The following is an 18600-nucleotide window of genomic DNA, read 5'->3' as shown; positions in this document are numbered from 1 at the left end:
TTGAGCTTTTATGCGGGGGGAATCCCGCTATTATGTTGGTTGTAATTTTTCAACATTTCCACTCATTTTGAATCCCCGCTGTTGGATCACTAGTCAAAAAAAAAAAAATTATTGAGAAATCCCTGTATTTTATTTTGTTGAGAAATCCCCGTGTTACGTTCTGTGCCATTGAACTTGTGCTTGTTGAACTTGTGGGAAAATCTAGATTTCGAAGTTTTATTACTATTGGATATCACACTAGGCCATCCAAAATATTTAAGTCATCCAAACGTTGAAGTTATGTTCCTATTCAGGAAATATGGTCGAACCGATAGAAAACGGAATCGGTGCGATAGTAGAATTTGCTATCTAGTTCTACTATCGCACGACTACTGAAGCCCTTGTGGGTAGCACAGTTGACAGAATCACCCTCCTCCACACACCGGGTGGAAAAATCCCATCGATTACGGGGGAATTTTTACGGGTATTTTTCATGTTGCTGTTTTTCAACGTGGCTGAGTTAGTCGGGCTCCGGAGAGGGTATCATGGTTTTTTTTTTCTCCCGGAAATTCGGGTTTTTCATCCAGAAAAACAGAAAATTGACCTCAGGACACACGCAATTTATAGACAATATACACAGAGTAACATGGCCTCAGTCGCCGATGCTCCTCAAAAAATTAAAAAAAGATATGATTACTGAAGACGTTCAAGAATTACTGGTAGAAAAAGAGGCTGGCGAAGCGGATTTTATGGAAATGGCATCGGAGGTAAAACCAAATCAATTCAGAGGATGATAGCGCAGATGAAAATTCTAAACTTCCAAATTTTACACTAAAAAGCATAGGGCAAGGCATAAAGTTAGCCGAGCAATTATAGTCTTATTTTTTGAATGCAGATTCTTGAATGAAAAGAGCCCAAAGTTCAAAAGGGAGCTTCAAAAATGCTTAGTTCCATACAATGAAATTTGCAAAGATTTATCAAGCAAAAGCAAACAAACCCAGATTACTGATTTTTTAAAGAGAGCAGAAGCTACACGAAATCTAGAATGGTGTATTTTTGTTAACGAAATAGTGTACATTTGTTAGCTTTTGGAACGTAACCTCCTTTATGTACTTTTTCTTAGCCCCGTATAACACGGTTTCGCACAACACGACATTTTATATGAACTTAATTACCGTGTTATACGAGGGTTACCTGTATATATACAAAATACCATGGTATCAATATCAATCCCAAATGTATTTTATGTCCTGTTGTCAGTTAGTGATGATAAGTTTATACTCTCCATTTAAAAAATACATGCCAGTTAGATAACCAATCTCTTTCTTGGATATTTTTATCGTTGAGGTAAGCAATCGTCAAAATTCAGATTGCTTATAGGCCTTGCTTTTGAGGATTGGGGATGAGGGGGGGGGGTTATCAATTTGAACTGGCGCACTTGTGACCAGAGTTGTCAGTGTGCCAAAAATTCCCAACCAAAACAAAACCAACGCAGGTAAATGCATTATGCACAAAGAATAATAATCCTATGCAGAACCGTGTCGAGGGGAAGGCGAACGAGGAGGCTCTCGCCCCCGATTAAAAGCTGAAAGGGGCGCCAAAAGAAAGATTAAATAATTGCCAACGTTGCCATCATTAACAGTAGGGCGCAATTTTTCATTCTTGCTTCAGGTACTAAAATGGCTCGGCACGGCCCTGATCCTATGCGGATGAAGTAAACACTCAGCAGCATCCCTGTATGCTTCTACTCTGGATAGCAGCTTAAACTGTGATTCAAAGTATTGTGTCGTCACATAATTAATGAACTAGTCATTAAGTCAACCTAATAATTTCCATTCTGTTAAGCGATTTCACATAAAACTAAGGGAACATAAACAACCTATCATAAACTTGCTGGAACTGATTCGCACACATTTTATAGAGCGTGGAACAGAGATAACTATGTTTAGTTGTTTTGGATAGATGACACAATCAACAGGAGCTAATGCGTGGACCTACTATTGAATTAGGGACGTTTAAAAAAAAAAAAAACAGGATGTCTTCCGAAGATGGAATGTTAAAAAACAAGAAACTGCAACTTCTAAAAACCTAGTGACGAAAGCTATAAATAAGCGATTCAGATTAATTCTAGAGGAAGGAAATCAAAACAAATAAAAGTTAGAGGTAGTTTCTTTTAGCAAATTCTAATACTCTGTATTGGTGCATTCTGTTTCATTGAGATGACTAACATCACGCCCTCTATCCCTTCATCGAAGTCATTTAAGAACATAAAAAAAAAAAAAAAAAAAACAACAGTGGTCCCAATACTGATCCGTGGGGAATCGCACTGATCAGTATGGGACCACTGTTGTTTTTGATTTTCTTAAATGACTTTGATGAAGGGATAGAGGGCATGTCTAAATTTGCAGATGATGTAAAGATTGGTAGAGTACTTAATGATAACGCCAAGCAGAGCTTCTTCAGAGTGATCTAGATAGACTTCGGGGATGGTCAGAAAAGTGGCAGCTATGCTTTAATCCAATGAAAGGTCTTACACCTGGGGAACAGTAACCCCAAAATAACTTATACACTTGGTGGAAATTAACTAAAGTCAGTAGTGGAAGACCGTATCGTAACTCCCAAGGGACTTGGGAGTTACGATACGGTCAGACATGAAATTCTCCGAGCATTGTAGACAGGTTTCCAGAAAGGCCCACGGTGTCCTATCGATGATTTATCGAACAATTGCTAGTAGAGATAAAGACGTCATAATCCCATTATAGTGTATAAGGCTATTGTTAGACCACACTTGGAATACCGTGTTCATGTGTAGAGATCGCACCTAAAATAAGACATCAAGCTTCTTGAAAGGGTCCAAAGACGGGTAACTTGCTTGGTGAGATCGGAAAAAGGGAATCCATATGAGTAAAGACTTCGAATATGTGCGTTGCATAGCTTGGAAACTAGGCACCTTAGAGGCGACTTGATTGAGGTGTTTAAGGCTCTGAGAAGTAATAGTAAAATGAATGCGGATGAAATTTTCACCGTTATAAATGATTCTAGAACTAGGGGCCATAAATTGAAGTTACGGGGGGGAGATATTCAGACTGGATTGCAGGAAGTAATGTTAGCCAGCAAGTTATAAATTACTGGAATAAGTTACCTACATGGGTGGCAGGGGCTGACAGTTTGGGGAAATTCAAAGGTCGGCTGGATAGTTACCTACGGGTGGAAGGTTAATGCATAGGTTGTCTATTTCCCTTTCTCTTATTATTATTTGTTTTATTTATTTATTTATCTATTTATTTATTTTTTTTTTTTTTTTTGGCTGGTGCAGCATAAGCCTTAGGCTTCTTTACACCATATGGCCATTATCCGGAGTTTTGCATAAAATTCTAACGGAATTTCGGAAAAACAATTAATTGAAATTACATATTCTCAAACTAATATTTCAAGATGCAGAAAAAACTCAAAGATTTATTAGATGATTTATAGGATTTACATATAAGCTAAACATGCTACAGCTTAGGGCCTCTCATTACAAGGGGCCTCGCTCCATCTTAAAAAATCCTTTTTTAATATTGTCAGAGGTGAACTGTAAAGAGAGAAAGACCACATACATGTTATAGCTTAGGGCCACATCAAGTTTAAATCCGGTCCTGGATAGGAGAGAGGGAAGAAGGAAGAGAGAGGGAAGAGACAATAATTAATCAAAGAACGAGTTATGTCAGTAATTTAAATCTATCGTCTTTACTACAGAAATAATGTAGGGCAAGGTTATTATTACTACCAATTATTCAACGCTATGCAGTAGTTAGTGCCTATACCAGATTTTCAGGTTATCAAATGAATAATGCTATAATAAGATAGTTGCAAGAAACTGTTTGCCTTAATTTAATGGTATGTTAAACGATTGAATAAGAAATCAAAACAAAAACTTTTCGAGAAGAAAACTTTATGAAACTTGTATGAAACCACAAATGCAGGTTTATCTGCCTCCTTGGGGGCAGACCGTGACCTCGTGGTAATGTAAATGAAATCAGTGAATAAACTAGTAATGAGTTCTGCAAGATTCTGAAAATACAAGCTCAAAAGCAGCCTGAACATTTTTTTCAGGAGGGCATTCCATAAGAATGATAAGCTAATTCCATTATTCAAACTGCACAGAGCACACTGTAGGTGCACAGAGCAAAGTAGATATAGAATAAAATACTCTTGATGAGTTGACAGACTAATCCATTGAATATTCGTGACCATCATTTTCAAGACGTTGAATCTTTGCGTCCACAAATAGCTCTTTTTCAATTATCACCATAAATAAGCAGGGGTCCGTGGTTGAATGAGCTTGTCATTCAGCGCCCGTTTAGAAAGATCCCGATCCACACCCCTCGATAAGAGAAATATTTAACGACATCTCTTCAAGAGATGGCAATGAAGTATTTATTGGAATTTTATTCGCCTTTTTTTACAGCTAACAAACAATCTGGACTTAGAACAGACACAATTCACAGATACGATGCACTCACTCCTCATTGCCATGCCACTAATCTAACCAATCTAGTATCATTATTAAAAATTAATTAATTTAATTGTGCTTAATATCATAAACTCCATTCCTCGAAGACATTTCAAATGATACACGATATATATAATATGTCTTTGTAGATTCAAAACTCGAGTATAGATCGTAGAAACATTGTGGACGTAGACTGTGGACATTCAAGAATAAATTCAATAGTGTTTAATGGGTTGCAACCTTCAAATTTGTGTTTCTGAAGTCCCATCCTTCGCGCCATTTTCATATATTTTGATTCCAATTCCAAGGAATTGGAATCAAAATATATGTTAGTTAAGACGGAAGCCTGCAGGAAGTGATCACATCCAGGTTCTAGATCTCAGGAGCGGAAAAATGAAAAGTATCAATGAGGAGAGGCAGCATTTTCGAGTTTGAATATGGACTACAGTTGCTATCTCTTCGGGTTTAAACATGACATATTCCAATGCCGGGGATAGGCTCTGTTGTTATTTCTCCGGGTCACAAAATAATAGAAAAAAAAAAAAGTAATATTATTGTATACACTACTATTATAAGCTTTTTTTGGAATGTATATAACTAAAAAAACTATTTAATATTTGTACGTACCATAATATTTTAAACTGAGACGTTGGCAAGGTTTCAAAGTGAAATTAGAAATCTGTACAAGTAAATAGTTATCACAAAAGAAGGAACTAACATTTGACCATTAGTTAGTTTTTGTAGTTAGAACGTAACTAAAAATGGAATTGAATTTTTTTTTATTTGCACTTTAAATTTATAAAGTAATTTTAAAAATCTGTATTTTACGCGAAAAAATTTCAGGACTGCCTTTACTACCTCTCCTCTCTCTCTCTCTCTCTGTCATCTTCGGGTCAGAAGTTTTGGTTGCTATCCTTTACTGAGTAATTAAGAAATATATTCGAGCATCAGCGGCATTCAGATTTACCACTCTACTTTCTCTGCAATAATACATGTGAATTCAAAAATTAAAAGCAGCCTTCAGCGGTGTTCACATGGCAGGTCATTGCCGATCACACAAAATGCAAACGTGATTTCTGTGCCTACAAGACTAATTTAATCAGTGCAATAATTGAGGCTAAGCATACGGGAAACCATTCCATTTAATACACTGAAAGGACAGAATTTATGGGATACCTGGTTCCTGAGCAGCGTGACGCTGTAACCCCTCTCGCTAGTGGACGAACCCACCCCTTGGCAGGTATACAGGTACACAGCATCACTGCATTAACGTAGACGGTAATTCGATGTCAGTATGGATAGACGTCGTCAGTTAACTGACTTTGAAAGAGATTTAATAGTTGGTGCCCGACGCATGGGTCAATCTATCGCGGAGGTGATACAGAAATTGCGCTATCCCCATTCGACAGTATCAAGAGTGGATCGGGAATACGCCATTTCCGGAATAACATCTCATCGTGGACAGCGCTGTGGGCGGAGAAAGGTGGTGGATGAATGTGGCCGTCGACGTCTGTCTCGCATTGCTTCAGCCAACCGGAGAACGACAGTGGCACAAATCACTGCCGACTTCAACGAGAGAGTTGACAGAAACGTCTCCACCAAGACCATCAGGCGATCATTAAGCGCAATAGGTTATGGGAGCCGCCAACCCAGCAGAGTCCTATTGCTAACACCACGACACAGGAATCTACGCCTCAACTGGACGAAAGAACATCAGCACTGGACCTTGGATGATTGGGGATGGTCTACAAGACTAATTTAATCTTGATTATTTCGAGCGGACGGGAGGGTGCGTATCTGGCGGAAATCGCACGAAGCTATGCACTCGTCATGTCAACAAGGAACCGTTCAGGCAGGTGGACGGTCGGTAATAGTCTGGAGCGTGTTTAACTGGCACACGTTGGGACTTCTGGTATGTCTAGATGCATCTCTGAATGGTCCAGGTTACATGTCCATCCTTGCAGACCATCTGCATCCCTTCGTGGCCTTCGTGCACTAACAGGACAATGGACTCTTCCAGCAGGACAATGCGCCTCCCCACAGAGCCGTGGTGACTAGAACATGGTTCGAAGAGCATTCCGCAGATTTATCACCATGGAATGGCCTCCCTGATCATCGGACATAAATCCTTTAGAGCATTTTTGGGATGCTGTGGAAAGGTCCGTTCGAGCTTTGGCTCATCCACCCAGGAATGCGACGGAATTATAGACAGTGGTGGGAGAGGGGGGACAGCGTCGCGTTGCCCAGGAACCCAGTATCCCATGAATTCTGCCCTTTCAGTGTACGATTTCTTTTCCTACCCACGACCAACCACAATGTTTTTCGGGGATTTCAAGCAAATACTATAGTATTTCAGGTTGATTCATACTCGTTGGGCTTTGGGTTCCAATCCCAGTTTGCTGTAAGTACCAAACGTAAAATAAATTTAATTTTTGGTCACGTATTATCAAAATTAAATGGGATATACCAAAATTGAAAACATGTAATTAATAATAGTAAAATTATTATTGGGAATATAGAAACGGGTATGTATGAGATATTCATTTCGTATGGCTATATCCGTTCAAAGCCCCTGACGAAGTAGCGGAGAGATGGCATGTGGATGAGTATAATTTTTCCATTTCCTCCCTACCCCTTTTATATTCCTTTTCAAATTGCTCTTTTATTGTTTTTTCAACGTGGTTATTTAACTATAAGATCATGCAAATTCAAATTTAGCATTTAACCAGTAATATTAGGATTCAACATTAATATTAAAAAAAAATATATATATATATATATATAGGCAAACCGGCTACTGCTAGCATACCAAATTACTAGTCAGCACCATCGGGCCTTAATGCCTGAAATGCCTTCCATCCAAGTTATAAATACACCAGCAAAAACGGATCCAAAAATAAATAGGATAAGCCCTAAGAAAAACAGTGTGTATAATGTTTAATTGATAACTATTAGAATAGCATTAACGCCACATATCTACAGAACCAATCTGACAATTAAAGACACAATTTGAAAATTAATAGGCTATTCCTTATAACACATGAAACAAAATATATAAACTTGATTATTTATTTAGTCCGCCCCAAGCGTAATAGGAAAACTAGCGCATGTGTATTATTCAAGAGTGAAACTTTTTATTTTAATTTTTTTATCTTCCGAATCTATTCAAATTATCTGTTTTATTAGTTTTAACGAAGGGTAAGGAAATTTGTCGAATTCGTTTACAATGTATATTAAGCTTATCACAGTATTTCATTACGTATACCTTGCTTAGTTACAGCGAACGCACCCAATTTCATAACAGGGGCGTAATTCATAAATTTCCTGTATTTCTTATGAACAGTTCTGAATGACAAATTGTGCGAATGTTCTACGTCACGATTTTTATGACATGACAGTACATTAAGCAATAAAGGCGGTTGACCTGTTGCGCCGTGGTAACAGCAAAGTCAGCTGCCCTTCGAATTCATTTACTACGTAAGCAACACTTGATCAGTGCCCTCGCAAAGTTTCTCAAAATCGGACTTTAGTTTTGTATAGGAAGCGGATGTTAAGAGGAAGTATTAGGACAGAGTTGCTGGATTATTTATATGAATCATCCGTATGAATCAGAACTGTGTGTGTGTGTGTGTTCCACTATATCCAGAAATGTATATTGTTCAAGAGGAAATAATAATCTGGAGTGGATTATTAAATCTATTACTAGGATTAAGAACCTATAAATCTATGCTCTTAATCTTAGTATGAACGATTATGTAAATGCTCGCTTTTCACTGGCAAACTTCCTTTTGTTCTAGTTTATCTTGTATGAAAAGCGTAATACAAAGTACAATTTTTGAGAGATTGAATATGAGTAGCAATAAGTAAATACAACTATATATCTATGAAATGGCGAATATTAACTTTTTCTTTGTGGTATACAGTATATGCAGAAAATGCTTAGGGGGACCATATTTTACGGAGTCGAGGGAGCCTTCTTTTAATGAATACAAATTAAAAAATAAAATAACATGATTAAGTCCGATTTCCCCCTCTGTTTTTCTGCTACTTCCAGGCTTCTTTGTAGTAATGTCATATGTCTATATTGCATTAATTAAAAAAAAAAGTAAACTGTGATTTTAAAGCTTATATTAATTGCTTTTTTGGCGTTAAACTTTATTGACTTGCGTCCTTTTAAGCCATATTGATATTACATATAATATGTCCGTACAACATTTGGTTGTCCCTTTAATTTTTTTCTCAACATGTCCATAAAAATCATTTTCAAAGGTTGGCAGCCCCAACTGTAGGTACAACGCTAATGGGATGCCTGACACCAGCAGATGATGTGGCTCACTCATTCGATCTCACATCACCACAAGTGGTATTACATCGAATGGGTGAGTTCAGGGACGGTCCTAATGGGGATATAGAGGGTGATATGCGCACGGGCTCCCAACTGAAAAACAAAGGAATGGCGGTAACATTAATTCTTATACAGTACTCAGGATCTTGTACTCTTATACTCAGGTGGGAGTTTTTTTTGGCTGATGCTGTGCTCGCTTTCTTGCGTCATTTGCCACTGCTAATGCGCGGTCTTCTGACTTCTAGGAGTGGCCCTGAATGTGCGAAATAAGGGTGGACAGTTCCTCTTGAAATGAAGTAGTCGGAAGTATTGCCGCAGTAAATACAGTGTCAGCTTCGCCGTACAGGACGTTGCACCATCCTGCTGAAATCATTGCCTTTTGAAATTTTGGTTAAATTCATCGATGAACCGGATGGTGATGACGTTGCGATGATGCTCCTGATTGACAATAACAGTACTCCAGTCTTCTTCCTTAATAAATAGGTACTAATCTCCCATGATCGGAAATGGAACACCACATTTTCACAAGTTAACTATACGACAGCTTACTTACAATCCATTTGACCGCTGGAATCCTTGGTTAATACTGAGCGGCCACTTTATTAGGTACGCCTACTTAAGAGTGAGTAGGTACCCCTCCCCCCTTTAGTCCTTAAAATAGTCTAGATTTGTCGTGGCATGGACTAGATGGGGTTTCGAAAGCGTGCCAGGGTGATTCTGATCCATGTTGACTCAACTGCTTCCCACAGTTGTTGCAAATTGGATGATTGAGGTTCTCCACTCTCAAGGGCTCGTTCCACCTCATCTCACAGGTGCTCAGGATTGAGATATAGTGACTGGGGAGTGAACTTATTCAGTAGGCTGAATTCATTCTCGTGTTCTTCAAAACAGTTCTGGCCTTGTGACATGGTACATCATTCCGTTGTAAGAACCCATTCGCCCTGGTCGGAAACAATTTCGAGATAACTAGTGGCATCAGAATATTGTTCCCCCAGTATCAAGGGTCCAATGTGCACCGCGGTGTACCAATACACCGCCATCACCAGCCTGCAATGTTAACGCCTAGCAGGATGAGTTCCTGGACGCGTGCTATTTTCGTCCATATTCTGGTGGACGAAATAAGCATGAAATAACAGGAACTGGGATTTCTCAGACCACGCAATGTTTTTTCAGTCCTTCACAGTCTAGGTTGGTGTTTCTGAGTCCACTGTAACTTTGTTAGCCTCTCTTATTCAGCTGTTTCCCATCACGGGATCGCCGTTATTTACTGGATGTGATTTTGTTATTGATTTTGATCTCGATACATCCGGGAGACAGTCGTAAACCCTAGGCGGTTGCATTTCCGAGATTCTCACACCGACATGCCTGGAGCCGACTACCCTGCCACGTTCAACGTCACCTAAATAGTTCTTCTTGCCAATTCACGGGCTGAATTAGCATCCCTACGTATCTGCTAACCTGCTTTTTATATCTCATGGTACGAACATCTGATGCTGATGCAGTTATTAAAGAAGTGCTCTATTTCCTGAAAAGGATAGGTTTAGCTAATAAAGTGGCCACTCAGTGTATATTCTGACTGGCTGTCAAGAAACATTAACAAACGCATATAATATTCATCGGAGAGCCAAATGTTTTGATGAAATTTTTAATTTTTGTACTATATCGTTTGTGTGCATTGCTCACGCACGAGTCACTTGGATCCGATATTAAAACACACTTAGCGTATATGCCATTCTCTGGAATGAAATTCTTTCACGTTCAGTTCTTTTGCTGTACGGTGCTGACTTTTTTTTTTGGAGACTGCAAAATTTTGTCAAAGGCTAGTTGACGTCGTGAATAACACTTCATCTCCTTTCCGAGGAGGGAGAAGGACTGTCCTCTGTCAACATAAACAATTTGAGTGAACTAACTTAATCTCGAGCATCTATACTTGACGCTTTGATGGAGGAGGCTCTTTTCGATACTCATTTCCATATGAAGTACTTCATATTTTATCTGAACGATGTGTGCCTGTTCACGCAAAATGAAAAGTCCGTGCAAATTTCCGTGTAATTTTAGAACTAAGATATGACCTAAAATCACAGAAATAAGTTTAGAACTGTGCTCCATCAGTGAAACGACAGCTTTAAATTACCTTATTATATTTAATTACTGAATTGCTCGGGAGAGGTATTCCTTTTGGACTTAATCAAACTGTAGAATTTCCTTCTCCCTGCACCTCTGAGGAAGTGTCGCTAAAATAAAAGAAAGAAAAAAAAAAAACAAAAACATTTCAGTGATTGAATGTAGAGATTCAAGCAGTAGACGGAGTCGAGTTGGTGTTCGTATGGGCATTACGTTTCAATTTTACTTAGTACTGTGGTAATAACATTGCTATAATTTGAATTGGCAGAGAATTTAAGATATAAGAAGAGAATGTATGAAAATCGAGTTAGTGAAATGTTGAAAGATTGATTTGAGCTATTTTACAATTTGGTTATTCTACAATGCACTACTATGAATACACTGAGTGCTCACTGAATTATGACAACTTACCTAATACCGTACTGGGTACCGATGACAGCCGCTAATTCGCCTAGGCATTGACTCCACTCGTATGAAAACGCCAGTAGGGAACTGCAGCCATGCTACTTGCAAGGTTTTCCACAATAGCGGAACAGATGACAGTTGCGTGTCCATACGACTCACTTCCCGTTCCAAAACATCCCACAAGCAACCCGATGACACGGCGCATTATTGTCTTGGAAGATCCCGTTTCTGTCCAGAAAAAAAAAAAAAAAAAAAGCAATATGGTAGCATGCACATGGCCTCCTAAGAGCTTCCAGTAGACATCACCGGTGAAACTTTGGTCCACACGCACCTGGGGAGGTCCTAGTTCTTGCCAGAAAAGCAAGTCCCATATTAAGCAACCACGGCCACCACCATAGCGGGCACCATGCACGATGGGTCCATGAACTCGTGTTGCTTGCGCCACACATGTAGGCGTCCGTCAGCGTGTGTTACCAAGTATTTGAACTACACTCATTTCCAGTGTGTTGTTGACACCACAGATTCGCTTCGCCGTCGAGGATGATCAGCGGTGCGGAGAGGGTGTCTCTTGGGTCGTCTGCTGTGGAACTCCATACGTCTGAGCGTGTGGCGCATCGTCATTTGTGATATTGCTCTTGCATTTCCCCATATTGTATTGAGATATCAACTGTCGCACAGCGACCTGCCGTTGAGCCCATACAACGCGCTTCAACCTTTGCTCACCACAAACATCTATCTTGCGTACTTTACAATTCCGTCGGCGGAAGGTGGTTTGACCCCAGTCTTTGTACACTTTAACGACAGTGGGCCATGAGCAACTGACAAGACGTGACGTTTCCGATATGGAAGTAACCGATGCACGAGCTCCCACAATCATGCCTTTTTTGAAATTCCGTGATATCTTTAATATGTCCAATAACTGTTATCGCTTTGACTTGCACGACCAGATGTAAATTACCACTGGTCTAGCGTACGGCTGTTCGGTGTTTTATACTGTGAGCTATGTGGCATAGTCCATTACAGACAGGGTGGTTATAATTCAGTGATCATTTTGTGTATGTGAGGCTTAAAACTACTGGCTTAATGTATAACATCCTGTCCTCCTTGTGATTAGAAGTTGCCAGTTGTAACTTTACTATGCTCTTAAAAATGTTAACATCAACCCATTCAAATTCTCCTTATATATCTGGCAAAGCTGAGCTGATGCAACATGAACTCGTTTCTATACATCCACCACGCTGTCGTATACTGTATTCAACTGGCCTCGCCGGTCTGATGTATGTTAATGCCATTACTGTTCAATATTGGTACTTTCCATAGTTCGCCGTTGTAAGAAGCGTTGATACCTAAAAATGTATTCAAGAAAGTGATGCTCTGAATTTTTTGATGTGCATCAAAATTAGTTTGTTCGATAATATTAATTTTCAGATTATTTCAGCTAGAAGAATGCTATTATTGCTTATAGATAGACGCTATATAAAGCGATGGTAATATGTGCCTCAGCACTGTTGTGGGATGAATATAAAAATGTTTTCTGTTATTATTATTTAACGCTGTTTATTTTGAAATGAGTTAAACAAGTTAAGGGACTCGAGGATTAAACAAATAGCATGTTTATCGTCTTATCATGTTTATCTCTTGAAACACTTTCCAGTATTTACAATCCCCTAACCACATCGTTAGGAGGAAACATTCTGATATTAATCAGAAGCACATATTTTAGCGTACAGCTAGTCACTTTACAGAATACCAATTAGGCCTTAATATGAGGAAATCTGAAAACTGACCTCTTTTTAAGAACATGGCAAACACACCTCCATCCTCCACAGCTCCGGTTGGTTGTTCATCAGACACACCTCACGCCAAGAGGAAACCTGTAGGACAAATATATATATATAATAAAAGTAAAGTATAAATATGATGCGTCGTCCTAGTTTCTAGCAAGACACTAAATACTATGTATTAACTTTTCTGTAAAATTTACGTTACGTATTCGGTTACACAGATCTTTCTTCAGAACAAAAAGTAATAATACACTTTTTATGCTGTATGTGTATTTTATATTCATATGAGAATATATAAACACTGTTTACTTAGCTAAAAAAGCCTATTGACGGGATTTTAGTGACACTGTAGCTTTCTGTTTTATCCCCCCCAATTTGTTGTTGTATGGTTTTTTAGGAGCATCAGCGACTTATGCCAAATTCCTTGAAAAAAAAAAAACAGTTTTCATGCAGCTCGAGATCGACCAACTCAGCCACATAGTGAAAAATAAAAGGTCCATAAAAATTCCTCGCGTCATCGACGGGATTCGAACTCGGGCCTTTTCTACTGAAGGTGAGGAGCTCCCATAATAATGTATTTTATGCATTACATATACATAGGCGCTCATGTTTGATTTGAGGGGGAGAGGGATGCAAAATGTATTTAAAATAAAATAAATTTTCTGTTTATACTCCGGGACGACCAAACGGTCAGAGGAGTTCACAAGATAGACAGAATACGAGAAACAGCGCCGTATTTAGCAGTCACGGAGTTTAACCCCCCCCCCCCGGTCACTCAAGGCACGTGTCTTTATGCACCCGCGCGCTGATCACTCGGCCACGGCGGTTAGAACCAAGGGAGATCGTAACGATAATTTCGTCCCCCTGCAGTCATCCCTTCCCTGTGGTGGTGACTTACGCCTCGTAGTCAGCGCCTTATACTGTATATATAAGTTTAAATGAATTTTTAAGAATGAAAATTTTCTGCTTGTACAAAAAAATGAAGTGACATAAAATTTTTGTTTAATTGTTTAAGGCCATTTACACTGGCAGTTTTATACTCGTAAGAATGAATTTTGTTCATTATCCATTTATAGGTCGGATCCATACTTTACAACTCACTGTAATATCATTACGCTGTTTACTAGAGTTTTTTGGTACCCTTTATACTCGCAGTCCTCGAGCAGTGGTTAAATCAATAATGCTGGCGCTAACCGGTTAGAAGAGGTTCATATGCTCCACCTAGTCAGAAGGCACGCATGTACACATAAAAATGAACTGGACAAGTTCCAAGTGAATGTCGTTGTACAATTCTGGAAAAGAAACGCGTTTGCAATTTGTAAATAACTGCTCTTGTTTATTTACATTATGTATGGGGCCATCTTTAAGAAATTTGGACGCCTTGAGTTAAATACGTAAGCGCCCTTTTGTAGTCGGCGGAATACATATTTTTAGTGAGTAACATAAAATTTTTATTTTAAAAATAAATATAGATTTTATTTATCATAAATAAATCAATAGAAATTCTTATAAAACAACAAATAAAAAAGCACAAAGGAGTAAGGCGCCCTAAAAGACTAGTATTCCTGCGCTATAGCCCAATGGCAAAAGCAGTACTAATTATATACAATTTATACTTTAAGTACATACTTTGCATTTTTATGTACAAATCGTGTTTATATCATTTTTCAACTAGCTTGACCTTTATGACAGTTTATAGGTTTGGCCACTTGGTACTGCTTTGAAAAGGACTGGATTTGAATCCCATCAATGACTGGAGGAATTTCTAAAGGTCTCTTAATGGGGGGATGTAGTTAGCCGATCTCAGGCGGGGAAAGCAGGGTCCTCCCTTGAGTTATTCCGGGTTTTCCAGTTCGTAGACATGCAAATCGGCCAGTATACAAGCATTTCTACAGCATAATACACTACAAAACAATATGGTCGTAGTTGCCAATGCTCCTAAAAATCAACAACTACATTAATTAGCTTATAGCCTACAAGAGATCGTAAACTTTAAAGTTGCAGTCAGGATAGATTATTATCAAGGTTTTCAAGGACCGTGCTGGTAGCGTAACTTTAAAACGTTGGTCCTTGCCATAGATCGACAGCCTTTTGTGATAATTATGTGTAGACTTTTAATTAACGGATATTTTATGGGGGCTAAGAGGGCGGATGGAGATAAAGCTCTGCATCCAGGTTCTAGACTGTTTGAAGTATGCTGATGGGGACAAAACGGTCAGCTAGGTGGAAACTATTGCAATTATCATGGAATGAGGGAAGGGCTCTGAGTATTTACAGTTTCGTTTTGTGTTTACGTCTGCATTTTTCAGCCTTTTTAATTTCATATATTAATAGAAATACAATAAATAAAAACATACATAATTTAATTATTTCTTTACAAAATAACAATACATAGTTTACTCGTAAAAAATGCTAAAATAACATATTGAAGGCTACTTCATCGACGAGTAATCAGACATTCCATCATTCCAGTATTATTTATTTTACTAGACAATGATTTAAATCCGGATGAAAGATGCCAAAGAAATGTAAGATATAGAGAAAACTTATATAAAAATTTATAGTTTAATGTTCTTCATGTCTATCAGAGTTACGAATTTAGCTCAATAGTTCATTCAACTTAACATGTACTTCTGGATATCAATCAGAAGATTTGTGGGGGGGGGGGACACTCCTAAGGCTCATTAAACTGAGTTGTAATTTGGATTTATTAATTTTTCTCCTATAAGCAAACAAAATAAATATTTAGAAGACAGACATTTTTTCTAAATATTTAGAAAAATTCTGACGTCAACAAACCATAACTTACTGATTTTTTGATATCAGAAATTTAGTCTTCAGTAGGTAGAAATTAAATCTAGAGCGCTCATGATGACCTGTCATGAAGACTGATTGTTAGCTATTGGTTAATATGCATTAATGGTGCATATCACCCCTTTTACCACTGTTTTCAACTGGTGGAGAATTCTCTGTTTAATGAGCCAATACCAAATTGTGGAAAGCGAAGGTGTTTTGCTAGGATGGCATTTAAAATGACCGGCAAAGCTTTGCGCTTATATAGTACTTACAATTCTCTGTAAGAATTCATTACAATTCACCTTTTCCCGGTAATTTGGGTCACACGAGCTGAAGGAGACGCCCAGAGAGTTGGGCATGTGCCAGTTTTTCAATTGAAGTTCCGCTGGCTATCGGTCGCCATGGTGACTGAATTCTGTATTTTATTTTACTATTTTATTTTTTTTTCGCATTTTTACTTTTAGAATTTAGTGGTCGAAAGAACATAAACAAACAAAACGTGGTTTTAAATATAGGTTTCTGGTTTTCATTTGTTTACCTATCATATACTGTATAACCATACCACTCAAACATTTGATTTGATTTTTCTAGGGGGATGGGTGATATTACGGTGATAATATGTAGCTGACATTGAATTAATATCATAAAACATAATATTTTTCCAATTTATTCAGGCTCTGGAGAAAGTGATATCTCCGATCGCATTTCCACAGAGCGTGAGGAGGGGTACTGGATCCACTACTGATATATAAGGGATATTTGAAAAGTTTCAATTACCTGTATTTTATTATTTAAAAATATATAAATTACAAATATACCGTGTAATTCAGTTTTTATTATTTAGCATATGTAGCATTTAATAAGAGCTCCCAAGGTCTGGGTGTTGTACCCAAAGCTAGACTCTTGCTGTTCACAGTACTATGCGGTAAGAAAACCACCCTACCACATGTTAAGTGTTTTCATATTTTTTCAAGTCATTATTACCTTTGAAAATAGCCTCTTGGCAACGATAAGATAACAGAATTCGCAGATTGTAAATATCTTCCACGAATTACAAACTCTGATAGTTTTAGATTTAAAAAAAAAAAAAAAGCAAAAACTTCTCGTTCAGCCTGTACACTATAATCGATGGAAAACTTCTTGAATTATTTATTGTAATTTATTATTATTAATAGCCATATGGTGCAAGGAAGCCTAAGGCTGATGCTGCACCAGGAAAAAAAAAAAAGTTCCCGAGTTACCCTGAGAGAGAGAGAGAGAGTCAAAAGTAGAAGGGAATCACCAAGAAAGAGAAGAATGATGGCACACCCAGCGTCCTGAGCTGGGTGTGCCAAGCCCATACTCACCATATGTGAGCCCCCGGGGTTATGCTATGATTATAACTACAGCGTTACAATTATTTATATATACTTTGAAATGTATAAAGAAACTGGCAGGGGTGGGATTCGAACCCACGCCTCCGAAGAGACTGGTGCCTTAAACCAGCGCCTTAGACCGCTCGGCCACCCTACCACATGGTAAGCGTTTTCATATTTGGTCAAGTCATTATTACCTTTGAATATAGGTTCTCGGCAACGATAAGATAACAGAATTCGCAGATTGTAAATATTTTCCACGAATTACAAACTGTGATAGTTTTTGATTTAAAAAAAATATATAAAAAGGCAAAAACTTCTCGTCCAGCCTGTACACTATAATCGATGGAAAACTTCTATAATTATTTATTGTAATGTTATGATTATAACTACAGTATTACAATTATATATATATATATATATATATGGAATTCGAACCCACACCTCCGAAGAGAGTGGTGCCTTAGACCGCTCGGCCACCCTACCACATGGTAGACGTATATTTGGCCAAGTCATTATTAGCTTTGAATACAGGTTTTTGGCAACGATAAGACAATAGAATTCGCAAATTGTAAACGTAGATATCTTCAACGAATTATAAACTGTGATAGTTTTTGATTTAAAAAAAATAGGCACACCCAGAGTCCTGAGCTGGATATCATCATTCTTCTCTTTCTTGGTAATTCCCTTCTACTTCTCTCTCTCTCTCTCTCAGGGTAATTCAGATTTTTTTTTTTTTTTTTTTTTTTGCCCAGTGCAGCATAAGTCTCAGGCTTCCTTGCACCATATGGCTAATAATAATAATAATAATAATAAATAATAAATAAAATAATAAGGCAAAACTTCTCGTCCAGCCTGTAGACTATAATCGATGAAAACTTCTATAATTATAGTTATTTATAATAAAAATAAATATTATAATTATACTGCACTATTATAATAATAATAATTTTGTTTTATGTATTGTATACAGTATAATAAAATACTTTGAAAAATAAAAAGAAAATTTGGCAGAGGTGGGATTCGAACCCACGCCTCCGAAGAGACTGGTGCCTTAAACCAGCGCCTTAGACCGCTCGGCCACCCTACCACATGTGAGTATCTTGATATTTTGTCAAGTCATTATTACCTTTGATTATAGGAGGATCTTAGCAACATTAAGATAATAGAATTCGCAGATTGTAAATGTAGACTGATTGACTAATTGATAAAATTATATTAGTCAAAATATGCCTTCAGGTTAGCATTCTTTACAATTTCTTAATCCAGAAGCATTTAAATAGTAGTAATATGACCAGTAATCCCAAATTCTAAGTC

General features: G+C 37.9%; 2 non-coding genes across 2 annotated transcripts; both read right to left on the bottom strand.

Moving 5' to 3' along the window:
- Positions 1–17358: 17358 nt before the first annotated feature.
- TRNAL-AAG (transfer RNA leucine (anticodon AAG)) lies at positions 17359–17440 on the bottom strand. Its single transcript has one exon. It is a non-coding gene; the product is annotated as a tRNA-Leu (tRNA).
- Positions 17441–18291: 851 nt separating this feature from the next.
- Positions 18292–18373, bottom strand: TRNAL-AAG (transfer RNA leucine (anticodon AAG)). Its single transcript has one exon. It is a non-coding gene; the product is annotated as a tRNA-Leu (tRNA).
- Positions 18374–18600: the final 227 nt, after the last annotated feature.

The sequence above is a fragment of the Mastigoproctus giganteus genome, chromosome 7 (assembly GCF_048544385.1).
Source record: "Mastigoproctus giganteus isolate SK-2022 chromosome 7, ASM4854438v1, whole genome shotgun sequence".
Lineage (NCBI taxonomy): Eukaryota > Metazoa > Arthropoda > Arachnida > Uropygi > Thelyphonidae > Mastigoproctus > Mastigoproctus giganteus.
The sequence above is the reverse complement of the archived record's forward strand: the minus strand, read 5'-3'. Positions and strand labels throughout refer to the sequence as shown.